This window comes from Maniola hyperantus, chromosome 22, assembly GCF_902806685.2.
Source record: "Maniola hyperantus chromosome 22, iAphHyp1.2, whole genome shotgun sequence".
NCBI classification, from domain to species: Eukaryota; Metazoa; Arthropoda; class Insecta; order Lepidoptera; family Nymphalidae; genus Maniola; species Maniola hyperantus.
The window spans coordinates 7,290,516-7,303,672 of record NC_048557.2 but is presented as its reverse complement, the minus strand read 5'-3'; the positions used below and the strand labels follow the sequence as shown (position 1 = coordinate 7,303,672).

General features: G+C 38.3%; 1 protein-coding gene across 3 annotated transcripts in view; it reads right to left on the bottom strand.

Moving 5' to 3' along the window:
• gol (goliath) overlaps window positions 1-11,486 on the bottom strand; it is a 100,079-nt gene extending 88,593 nt beyond the window's left edge. For 2 of the 3 annotated variants that reach the window (XM_034980778.2, XM_034980779.2), the window contains exon 1: window positions 11,172-11,485. The gene's annotated coding sequence lies outside the window, so the exon portion shown is untranslated. Of the gene's footprint in view, window positions 1-11,171 lie in introns of all 3 variants that reach the window. The other variant, XM_069506245.1, reaches the window with a different exon arrangement.
• Between the last annotated feature and the right edge of the window lie 1,671 nt (window positions 11,487-13,157).

Sequence of the window (13,157 nt, the reverse complement as noted above, 5' to 3'; positions counted from 1 at the left end):
AAGCTTATTCCTAAATACACACCGCATTTGTCATGTTATTTTCAACAATTTATCATCCACGCTGTAGATTACGTTACCTACATTGTGAAGAAGTCACAGTAAAGTCACACAATGTCGACGAAGCCATATATTTTTTGGTCACGAGTTTATAACTACTTATACAGTTGTCAGTTGTCTAACCCGAACTAACTAATTAATAATAATTATCGTCCATCTACTCATTCCGTACGCGTGAGCAGCGAATAGTTAAGTATTTAAAGACGTCCTAACAAATACAATTATGTGCATGCGTATGGAACATGTGGAACAATAATTGAATCAGAGGGGAATCCTGAGCAGTGCCTCGACCGAAGCCTCAATCTAATTACCGAGAATAGCTGGTGGTAGATTTTCTTTAGAGCCTTAGTTAGACTTAGTAGAGTTTAGCACTAGTTTACCTACCTAGTTTCGCAGGCTCAGTGACCCAAAGATCACTAGAAGTGGGCAAGCTTTTTTTCGGATTGAGTATGCTGCGTAGGCCCTACAGCGTCACCGGGTAGGATGGTGAGCGCGAAGCTTCGCCTGGGGTGAGTCCTAGGCCTCGAAGAAACAATTGAAGAGGTCGTGGGCAACGTCCTCCTAAGGGCTTAGGATGACGTTGGAATTGGTGGATTGGTTGGACATGGCTAGTCCGTACGCCATCGAGGTCGTGGCATGAGTCACGTCCGGGTGACGTTAGAAATCAGGGATTTCGTCTTCAGCGGCGAAAACACTGTAAAGAGGTTTAATTTGTGTTGCCCTACAAGATAGGATGCATTGTCAGTCATGATAATGATCATCGGGGTCATTAAGAACGTGCTTATGGCGTCTTTTATCGAGGGGGTAAGCGGCAGAACATGCATTTAGAGCGTAGCGATATTTATAAGTGATATTTAATCAGGGACGTGTGGTCTAGTTGTGACTAATTGATTGCGATTGTTAAGCAGCGTTGACCCGTCTGTAACTGGACGGGTGACCGACTTTGGAGGTCCAAATGTGGCTTTTTCGTTTCCTCCGTGCCTCGGAGACCACGTTAAGCCTTCCGTCTCGGTTATTATCACTAACATCTACACTACACTAAATCTCGTTCTCTTAGTGAGTTGTATGTGGAAGGAACTGGGAACTCACCGCATTATTATCTCAATAGAACTCCTGCCATTATGTGATTAATGGAAAGGAGACCCTCAGCAAGGAGGAAAATACGACTAGGTATAAAAAAAGATATTTAATCGTAGGTGCAACCCTCCAGCGGAGGCGGACATCTTAACCAGTAGACTATCAAGTTATTTGCTATTCAGGCAGTGCTATTCACCGAAAGTTCGTATCACTGTAAAAGTAGTTATTATCATGTAGGTACCTACCTATTATCATTAGCTGATATCGTCGTGTTGCTTCGCAGTTCGCACGTATTCAAACTACACAGTTACTTTTCTTCGAAATTCTGTGTATGGTACGCAACTTGTCCCGGATTGCGAAAATAGCCGTGCAGCTCGTCACGTAGCGCGGATATGGGTGCAATCCCCGCCCGCCATATTTGTGAATCACGCGCAGCTTAGGGCCTGCACAGACGTGGGACTATTCTCCACGAAGGACCAAAGTCGCTCATCTTTTACTATGGTAGGTATTTCGCCGTACTTTAGTCCATCGTACGCGTTATGCGATACAGCTCTTAGTGATCCATTTTTGTCCTCCACGGATAACAGTTCCTCGTTAGTCTGAGTAGGCCGTTATGAACAAAAACTTAGGGCAAAGGCTTAGGACAAAAGTCTGTCGTCTTTTACTACGGTTTTTCACCTTTTAGTTCATCGTGTGCGTAATGCGATGCATAGTCTGCGACAGGTGGAAATGACAAACGGGGAGCGATCGCCCCGCACACCCGCACAGCCCCCGCGCTAACCTGATGCGCGCGAGCACGGGTGACGTGCAGGTGTGCGGGGCCGTCTCCCCACCTCAAACCCTGATTGCCATCTCAACTTGTCGCGGACTATACATCGCACACGATGAACTAATAGTCCGGTGAACAACCGTAGTAAAAGGCGACGGACTTTTGTCCTAAGCGGACAATAGTCCTTCGTCTAGAAACAACGCGCGACGGAACGTGTACGGAAACACGACAGGACGTCCGCATCGCCTTGAACGCGCGCGTATGATTTGTTTTGTAATTGTAATACGAGGGATTGTATGAAGCTATAAAGAATTATCATCATTGCCTCACATCTATTTAGTTATTAAGTAAATCCGATACTGACATTCAAGTGTGACTAATTCTGTAGTTGACAATCTGTCGCAGGTTGCGGAACCGTCACGCGTTTCGTGTGGTTAAGCCTTTAACAATAAATCTTTCATACGTATACCTACAAGTAATTAAGTAAGTATGTAGGTAAATAGAGTTTTATTTAAGAATCTTTTCACATGTCAGCTGAATCATCGAGGAATCGTATAAGTACCTACATTGAGACTATCTATATATATATAGTAAGTAGGTACCTGGCTAAAGATTACATATGGAATTTTTTTCCAAAGAGCTTTTACTTTACTTTTTTTATTTTTTTTATCCAGATACAAGTTAGCCCTTGACTTCAATCTCACCTGGTGGTAAGTGACGATGCAGTAAGATGGAAGCGGGCTAACCTGGAAGGGGTATGGTAAACCCATGCCACTTTGGTTTTTACAGGGCGTCGTACCGGAATGCTAAATCGCTTGGCGGCACGGCCTTGCTGGTAGGATGGTAACTAGACACGGCCGAAGCCTCCCAACCAGCCAGAAATTTAGAAATTATAAAATTCCAAATCGCTCCCCGAAATCAAACCCGGGACCTCCCACTAATAAGACCACAGCGCTTACAACTGGGAGCCAGGGAGTTCGTCAAAACTTCTGCCATCCTCTTTATATACTGTAGGTCTATCTGGAGAGCACCCCAGCCCCACATTACCCTTACTTGTTCTATTATTGTGCAGTTCTTGCAATTTACGAAGGCGAGTGAACTTTACTTGTGTTACGTCGTATACAAGGGCATTGTGTAAGTGTGCGTGCATGTCGCGAGCAAGCACTCGCAAACGCACACTTTTACTGTACCTTACTTATACCGATACAAGTTACAACTTAACACAAGCATAAGCCACTCACCCTCGTCAAATGCAAGAACTATACTAAGTATCTAATTCAACCAATTTAAAGTAGGAAGTATATAGGTAGGTATACATTCCAAAAGTGATATTGTCCTCTACAAATATTTATTTTGTGGACAGCCAAAGAACGTGAGTTCCAAATCATTGCTATTCCGACCATGATTCTGATTTATTTTGCCGATAACCCAAATGACTTCCTATTTACCTACAATTGATAGCCCAAGTGACTTCCTAGTTGTTACCTACCTACAACCTAATTACATCTTCATCATGATTCATGATCAACCTGTCGCCGCCGGCTCACTACTGAACAAAGATTTCCTTTCAGAGTGAGAAGGGTTTGGCCATTCTACACTAATGTCTAACCAAATACAGATTGGCAGACTTCACACAACTTTGAGAACATTATGGAGAACTCTTAAGCATTACATTGATGATGATGAAGTATTTTTGCAAACCTACTGAGTATAAAAGTGGGAAAGTCATTTGTGGAAATGGGTGTAATATTTTATAATAAAATCCCACAAACATTTTTAGACTTGCCTTTACACAAGTTTAAAAAATCTATTAAAAGTATGCTCTTAAAAAAGCATATTATACAGTGGAAGACTATGTAAATGATAAGAAAGCTTGGATTTGACTCGCTCCAGCAATGCACGGGGCTGTGATTGCTTGTACAGTATGGTATAATAATATTGTAAATTGATGACTTGAAAAGAGCAACCGCCGAGTTTCTTGCTGGTTCTTCTCGGTTCATTCAGAACCAGTGGTAAATTAAACTAGTTTACGATGCAAAAGCACTTGTAATAAGTCTACTTGAATAAAATAAATTCTATTCTATTCTATTCTATATTTCTTCAACAGTATATATATATATTATGCAGAACCGAAACATAGTACAATGACAACTATATATATAGTACGCAGCAGAAAATATTGAACATGGACTTTTAGAAAGAGATAGCAATTTTGTAGTGTTGTCTCTGTTGTTGAGACAGACAAAACATCACATAGTTGTAAGTGACTCTAGAAAGCTGCATTCTCTTTCTTGGATGTACAATATTTCATGCCGGCTACTGTATTTTTTTTTTTTTTTTTTTTTAATGTGTTCCTCCCTTTTTTCCTCCGACATGGCGGTCGGAGACTGTTCTAGGTCGGTACTAAGATTGGCTTTTTTTTTTCCGTTTGCCTTTCTTATTGCTTTGTTGAAATTGGTGCTACTACACACTAAGTGCAGTGCGTTAGGGATACTACGTTACACTAGGCTTTACTTAGACTATGCTAGTTTTTTTTTTTTTTTTTTTTTAATATTCTTATTTTTCTTTTGTCTTTTTTTTTGCATCTTTCATAGCATTTTTTTTTTTTTTTTTTTTTAATTTTGTCGTTTTTGGCTTCTTTTTTTATAACTTTTTTTTTTTTTTTTTTTTTTTTTTTTTTACGTACGTTTTTTACCTTTACGTTTACCTTTTTTTTTTTTTTTTTTCTTTTTCATACATACATATCTTATATAACACCCATATTATATAGTTATATATGTACTTATCCAAACACTTTTTTTTTTTTAAATTTAATTACACATGTACATTATTATGATAGAATGTTTAACATTCTATAAGTCTATTGTATCTATTCTAATTGCCGTAATTATCTACCCTACTATTTACATGAATTCTTATATCTATCTTATATCCTGCTGTTCTTTGTTTGCTTGCATAACAATAATTTTGTTAGATTAGCGAATGTTCATTATATCATGAACACTTGCTATCCAAACTTCTTCTATCATTGGTCATTTATTTCTATGTGTTATAACATAGAAATTAGAGCCTTTTCTTACGGTATTTTAACAAAAAAGACTTACTTTATGACTTCACAATATTCAATATTGTGTTTTCTATGAGCTTACATAATTTTACTAATTACATAACTGTTTTTTTTTTATGTTTTATTTTCCTGTATTATTACTTTAGCTATGCGCGTACAAAATTTGATAAATTTGGGTCTCGTTATTGTGTCACTTAATAAACTGTTTAATGTATTTATTTTTATATTTATTCCTAATTCTATTTCTAAATCATTCCTAATTCTTCCGAATCTTGGACAGTCTGTCAGTAAGTGTGCTACGTCTTCTTCCTGTTCCGGATTACATTTGCACGCTGGGCTGTCTTTAAGTTTGAATCTGTGTAGATAGTAAGAAAAACCACCATGTCCCGTCAGCACCTGCACCATTATTGGGTCTAATTTTACCTTCCTAATAATCTGGTAAGCTTGTTGTACATCCGGCAGAAACAGTTTCGTAGTGCTGGCCGTTATGCTACTGGTATATCGTTCTTGCCATTGTTCTATTGAATCAGTCCTTATTGTCCGTTTGATATATGATAATGGACATGCATCGTAATCTGCTGCTGTCTTCTTATAGAGAGCCGCTTGTTTCGCGAGATAATCGGCTCTCTCATTTCCCTCGACTCCTACGTGCGCTTTAATCCAATAAAATCTTATGTTTTTTCCTTGGTCACGTATTATGGCTAATTTTTTCCTAATGGCGTGAACTAATGGATGAGAAGAGTTTCGGTTTTGTAATAAGTCTAAAGAGGATCTAGAGTCGCTTAGGATGCAAGCTTCTTTTTCTTCTCTCTGTACTACTAATCCTACCGCTTGTTCCATTGCGTATAACTCAGCCTGAAAAACCGTACAATACCTTTCCAATTTGAGCTTCACGGATTGAACCTCCACACCGTTTTTCCATAAAGATATCGCTGCACCTACCTTTCCTTGGATTTTGCTACCGTCAGTAAAGAGTAGCAGGCCTTTAACATTATAGTCTTCCATAGTTTTAGGTTCTAAATTATCAAGGCATGTGCATACGATGCTGTATCTCTGTGCAGGGTGTTCTAAATCCATAAAAGTGACTTTCCACTTTGATTCCAGTTCGCGGTCATCGGGCAGAAATTTGATTGGCCTTCCTCTTTTAGTTTCATACAACAGGGCGTGTTCCTGAACTCTGAGATCCAGTGGAACAAGCCCTGCTAGCAAAATGGCAGAATGCAATGAAACAGTTCTATATGACCTACAAATTTTTTGTGCAAATCCTCTTTGAATTATATTCAGATGCTTTTTTATACAAACTTTGTTTGCTGCCATTGCCCATACGCTGGCTGCGTATAACACTATAGGTTCTATCACTGAGACATATATCGTCCTCGTCACCTCCGGGTTTAGCCCCCAAGTAACTTTTGCAGTTCTAGCTATATATTTATATATATTAAGTGCCTTCTTAGATACATTTGAAACATGTTTATTAAAAGTTAATTTTGAATCGATAGTAAGACCTAAAATTTTAATTTCCTCTACAAGTGTTATATTTTGCCCGTTCATGATTAAATTTAGGGGGTCGTATTTTAATTTTCTAGTGAGTATCATTGCATTCGTTTTATGGGCTGCGAATTTCAACTTATTTTCAAATCCCCATTTACAAATATAATCGAGGGTACTGTTTGCACTATCTTGAATCACGTCAGAGGTTTTCCCGGAAAAGACGAGGACGACATCGTCAGCGAAAGCTTGGCTATAGATTTCGCGCTCGTCCAAAGCATCGAGCAGCGGATTTAATACTAGGTTCCAAAATATCGGACCACCTATCGATCCCTGGACACATCCCTTTGTCGTTTGTTTCGAACACATTTCTCCGCCGTAAGACACTTGGACTTTTCTATTTTCTAGATAACTATTAACCAGAAGTCTTAGGTTGAGAGGGCAACTTTTCTTGATCAACTGATTTTGTATGGCCGGCCACCAAGCGCTGTCGAAAGCGCCCTCTATGTCCAATGAAATCATTAATACTATAAGTTTTTGTTTAATTTTTTCTTTGATGTAGTTTACCAGATCATAGAGGGCGTCCTCCGTGCAGCGCTGGGGAACAAAACCATACTGCCTCGGATTTAGTTTAGGCAGAAGATGCCATTTGAGGCGTATCACCAACAGCTTCTCAAGAATTTTTCCAAGAATCGATAGGAGTCCGATTGGTCTATAGGATTTAGGATCGTTGTAGTCAGTTTTCCCAGGCTTCCTTAAAACTATAATAGTGGCAATTTTCCACGGAATCGGAAAATGGGCTAACTGTAAACATTTATTGACAATACCGAGGAAAAGTTGAGGATCGTGGTTTATTGCGGCGGCGCAAATATCCGCTGTAAGCCCATCTGAACCTGGGGCTTTTTTTGAGTTGAAACTCTTTATAACATATTCTAATTCGTTAATGGTAAATAGCGGGTCGTTTGGTATGTTCTCCTCTTCGTTGTGTGACATTACTGATGCTCTTAATGCGATGTGTTCAGGCGAATCATCCTGGCTGTTATCATCTGGAAAGAATGTAGTTGTAATCAGTTTAGCAGACTCTGTAGGATTCAATGTTATACCATCCTTTATCATTGGCTTATCGTCTGATTTCTTGCTCGTAGATCTTATTACTCTATAAATCCCATCCCACAGACTCTCTCTATCCTGTCTCGTACAAAACTCCTTCCAGCTTTGCGTTTGGGCATTTTTGGCTTCTTCTTCATATTTTTGTTTAGCTTCCACATACTCTTTAACAACATATGGACGTCGAGACTGAGCCGCATTTCTTATCCTCCTTTTTTTTGTAGTCATGTCCCTTTTCAACGATTCCAATTCGGTGGACCACCAGGGAAGGTTGAATAAATTCTTTGGATTCTTTTTTGGAATTGCCTTTTCACAAGCTTTAGTTATACAGTTCGTATATATAGACACTATTTCCTCTATTTCTGATTTTGTATTTAAATTATTTATAACTTCTTTATCTATTTTGCCTTCGTGTATTTGTTCACTAAATATTTTTTCGAAAACCTTCCAGTTCGCTTTCTTTGTATTATATTTTTTAGTCGTAGTATTTTTGACTTCCTGTATTTGTTTTTTTAATTTTATCGTATATGTAATTGTATTATGATCTGAGCTTGTGAAGCTTTTATCAACCACCCAATCGTCCATCTTATCCAGCAAGTCTACACCGCATGTTGTGATGTCAACCCTACTGGTAAAAATTTTCCCATTCCTGACTACTTCAAACGTTGGCTCATCTCCAATATTTAATATGTGTAAATCAAATTCATTTAAAAAAGAAGCTATTTCTGTTCCTCTATTATTCTCTTCCGAACTTCCCCACCAAGTACTCCAGGCATTGACATCCCCCCCAAGAATTACATTTTTAGTTTTTATTTTATCAAGTATCTCTTTTATATGGTTTAAGTACGGCTCCAAGGGTTGGTCTACCTCGAAATAGACAGAAATTAAATGTACGACTCGTTTTTTAGTTTTGATAGCCACATAAGCAATATTTTCAGTTGTGATTGTTGGATCTTCACTAATTATCATTTTATCGTCGTGCACTATTATCGCTGCTTTAACAGGCTTGCTTCTTCCTTGGACTTTTTGAATTATCCTGACTCCTGTATATTGCCTCAGAATACCGTCACCACCCACATAAGGCTCCTGGACCAAGGAGATACCTACACCCCTACACACTGCTTCCTTTAACAGCTCTTGTGTCGCTAACCTTTTTCTCTGGAGATTCGCCTGAGCTACCGCTATGTCCATTTCTATTTGTACCTTAGCAATAAGATACGCTTGACCGTGCTATTGTATCCCATTTTTTCCTGATGGGGCAGTCCCGGTCAAACGCGTTGTGCTCGGTTCTATCCATCTTCGCTGTATGGCAGTTCCTACAACAAGCTATATCGTTGATCGCCCAGGACGGACAGTCCGCTCGAAGGTGAGGACCAGCACAATGGCTACATCTGTCGGCAGTTTCTTTACATAGCTTTCTGCTATGCCCGAATCCAAGACATCTGGTACATTGTACCAGTGGAGACTGATCATACACCGGGCAACGCTGCAAGTCTATGTGTACCCTCCCCAATTTGGTAAGGTTTTGCCACACCTTCGGCGAGACCTGCAAAACAATGTGACACTCGTGTGGATTTCTAGCCTTCCGGCGGTATTTGGCTACAACTCTGTAATCTTCTTCCTGAATATCTTTTAATACTTCTCTATTTTGATTTTTTATAGAGGCCACTACTTCTTCATCTGTGTTGTAGGATAGCACATTTTGTATCATAACTAGCGGATCCTTATTTTTTGCTTCATCAATTTTTAGTTGGCCATTTTCTTGTAGTTTCTCTTTAAGCTGAGTTAAGGAGTCCTGTGATTCGCAGCTAATGACGACCTTTTGATTTTTGGCCTTCCTAATTCTTTCAACCCTGACCCCAGTCGATCTAGCATTCGCAGCTCCTCTAATTTTTTTAAGTACGTCTTCACTTGTGTCTTTTTCATCTTTCGACGAGACTATAATTGTGTGATTCGCCTGTGGAATGGTAGATTTTGTTTTTGGGCTCGCTGCTATTTCTGCATACGTGGCCTGCTTTTTATTTTCCTCAAAAATACTCACGAGTTTGCTGTTGGTTTCCTGCAACTGTTGCATTGTTGACTGCATGTCCGCTGGGATAGGTGGTGTAGGCTGTTGGCTTCCCAGCTGGTCCAATACATCGAAAACAATTAACTGTCTCAGAGACTTCACTTCTGTTAGGATTTCACTAACTGGGGATCTCACATCGACTGTCTTAACATTTTCCGCCAGTTCTACGAGGCGGCCTGCATATTCACGTTCCTTCCCCAATAGTTGCGTTGTTGTTTGATTTCGCGCCTTTTCCAGTTGTAACTGAAGTGTCTGTCTAGACTCGCTCAAGCGTAGAACAATCTCGTATAATGCTGCGAGGTTATTCAGTACTACTTCTTTAATTTCATTTGTGGTATTACTTGACTGTTCTATTTTGTCCTTGGCTTCTTGGTAAAGGCGATTTGCTGTAGCTGGTAGGGTTGCCAGTGCTTGAAGAGTGCCATCTCCAGTGGATGTTCGACTAGATCGGCTAGTGTTTGCTGTAGGTGGATCACTGTCACTTGCGTCCGACTGTGTTGCAAGCTCGGTAGCCCTCGTCAACACCTTTTTTCTGATAGGTACGTCTTTTTTAGTCTTAGTTTCTCTCTTCGCCCGGCCCGAGGTACCATGATCTGACATTTTGGATTTTCTGATGATACTTAATGCTTACCCGAGGCCAAAACCCTGTGCACGCCACTGCTGAGTGGCACTCTGATGTGAATCCACTTAGCTGTATAGTTCTAGTTGTGAGTCGTGAAACGAATTAAAGATGAATTTTGATTTTATATCAAACGTTGACCACTATGTTATTTTACTAGATACTTTCCGTTTATTTAGACTGCACTTATAACACTACTTTCACTTTTTACGACACGTATTTATTTGTTTTATCGATATCCATTGCGGAACGCATGACTAATCCTGCGTCTGCCGTGGCGGTCGCGAAGGAACTCCTGTACCATAGTACTAATAGGCTACTGTATTATAGTACAGTAGGCAATCCTAGTCATGCCAGAATGCTAAATCAGGAGGCAGTCTTTGCCTGTAAGATGTTAACAAGCTGCGGCAGAAGCATCCCACAAGAACCTGAACCAATTTAGAAAATACTAAAAACATTTTATAATGAATCTATGCTAATAGCGGAGCTATGTTACTTCTGAATAAAGTAGGTAACTTTCTAATAATTGATGAAAGAATTACTAAAATTCGCTAATCAGTTTCAGTAATCAAGAAACAAATCTTTCCTGTAGTATAAAACTAATATGTCTCGGTCCGTCCGAAAAATAGTTATTCAATCGTGACATTATGAGATGACATAGTATTTAATAAACAATAGATTATTATACTGAAAATCATAGTTTTGAGTGAGATCTAAGATCGAGACGGGACCATAACAGACGTGAGACGACTTGGTATAATAATAAAACATTGCAGCGCTGTCCAATTTTGAACAACCCGCCACATTTGGGAGGCGTTTGGTACCTACGATGAATCTAAATAGATATTTCAAAAATAAAATAATGATGCATGGTATCAATGCATACTAATTATATATAAAGTATACTGTCTGTACTTACAATATGAAGCATACTATGCACGAACAGCTGTTAAAAACTCACTTTTCGTCAATATTATAATGTTAATCTTGCGTCGATATAAAAACGAAAACACAACACAAGGTCCGTACGTTTATTGTCTCATTCACTTTTATTTTACTCCTATTCAATTCCGATGAAAAATAAAAAAGCACAAAACGTGAATGGAAACAAAAAAAACGCAATAATCTTTTATTAGTTTGTTCCAAGTTGCAAAATCTGCGAACGCACAGTAGTCACGAAAAACCGCGACACACGTCTCGTCCACAACCGCTTACAAAACCATTTGAATTTTTTTTGAACGAATGTATTATAATAATGCATGTATTCGTGAATGGTGAAACCGGCATGGTAAAGACCATAGTAAAAAGACTAAAGAATGAACTGAAATTTCAGCAATGGTCTTGCCATCGTTAAAAACAAGCACAGATTATTATTTTGACATTAGCTAATGTCAAATCGTAAAATAATGATACCATATTTAAGATGTTAGTGATGTAGGTATTGTAGCAGAGACAACTCATAGACAAGTGACCAATTATTGTCAATGTCGTACGTAGGTGTCACCTGTCATGTGTCAACGTCAATTGATAGACTTTCACTTGTAAGAGTTGGCCAGATCCGTGCACACTAAGCTCATTGTATTAATATTAATTACTAAGATAATCCAAGTGTAAATATTAAAATAAAGCCAGATAATTTAAAGAAACATTATTTTATTTAACACAACGTTACAGGTATGTGGTTCAGTGAGGAAGTTTCTAGGCTACGTTCGATAAAATTTTCATAGATGGCACTGAATGCTACTACCACCAAAGATAAAAAAAAATACCTATATCTATATTATGATCTATGCTTTAATGTTTAGGTGGTGTCAATTAATGACATAGATGAAGAGTAACAACTAGCCTGCATTGTAGTTTTCTTTACGTTTCATCCCCACAAAATCTGTGAACTATTATAGAAGTAATTTATTTATTTTGCATCGGGGAAGAAACGTAATAATTGACACGACCTAAAGCATAGATCATATAGATATAGGTATTATTTTTCGTTTTTAGTGGGTGCAGTAAACAGCGCCAGCTATGAAATTTTTTTGGAACGTTGCCCTGAAACTTCCTCATTAAAAATTCGAGTAAACGTAAGGTATTACAATATATAAGCAACTACACGCCATTTTAACTTTTTGTGTCAAATTTCATGTCAAAAATACGATTCTAGTCTTTATTTTAATAGTGTACCAACCATAGAGATGGTAATCATTCATCCAAGGTACCAACCGTACTTTTGACATGACAGTTGACCCATAGAGTCAAAATGGCGCGTGAGAAGTCATTTTACGGACAATACTTGTGAATTCCTCCTATTTTGTGTACGCTTCGGCTATTGTATAAGTCCCGAAAATTGCTATTGCGCTGGAACCTTGTCGCATTAACATCGAAATGACGTCATTTTGACGTCAGCCGAAATAAAAATATAGGTACCATCAGCTCGAAACTTCAGTCTAGTGTTGACGTCACTAAAATGTACCTCGCACATTAGCAATTTACGAGACTTGTAGCCTAGTATACTGAAACCCACCATTGCACAATAACTTAAATAAAATTTTTTTACAAAAAAAATAAAAACCGACTTCGTTACATAAACACTAAAAATTGAAAAATAATTTAATTTATTACCGAATATATTATGTATACAAGAGTTAATATAGTTCCATAATAATACTTTTTGGTGCCGGTGCCAATTAGCTTTAGCTGCGCGAATCGTCTGGACTTCATATTTTATGGGACTCCACAATGGCACCTCATTGGCACCGACCCCAAAAAATATTATTATGGAACTATATTAACTCTTGTATACATAATATATTCGGTAATAAATTGAATTATTTTTCAATTTTTAGTGTTTATGTAACGAAGTCGGTTTTTATTTTTTTTGTAAAAAAATTTTATTTCACAATTTTTAGTG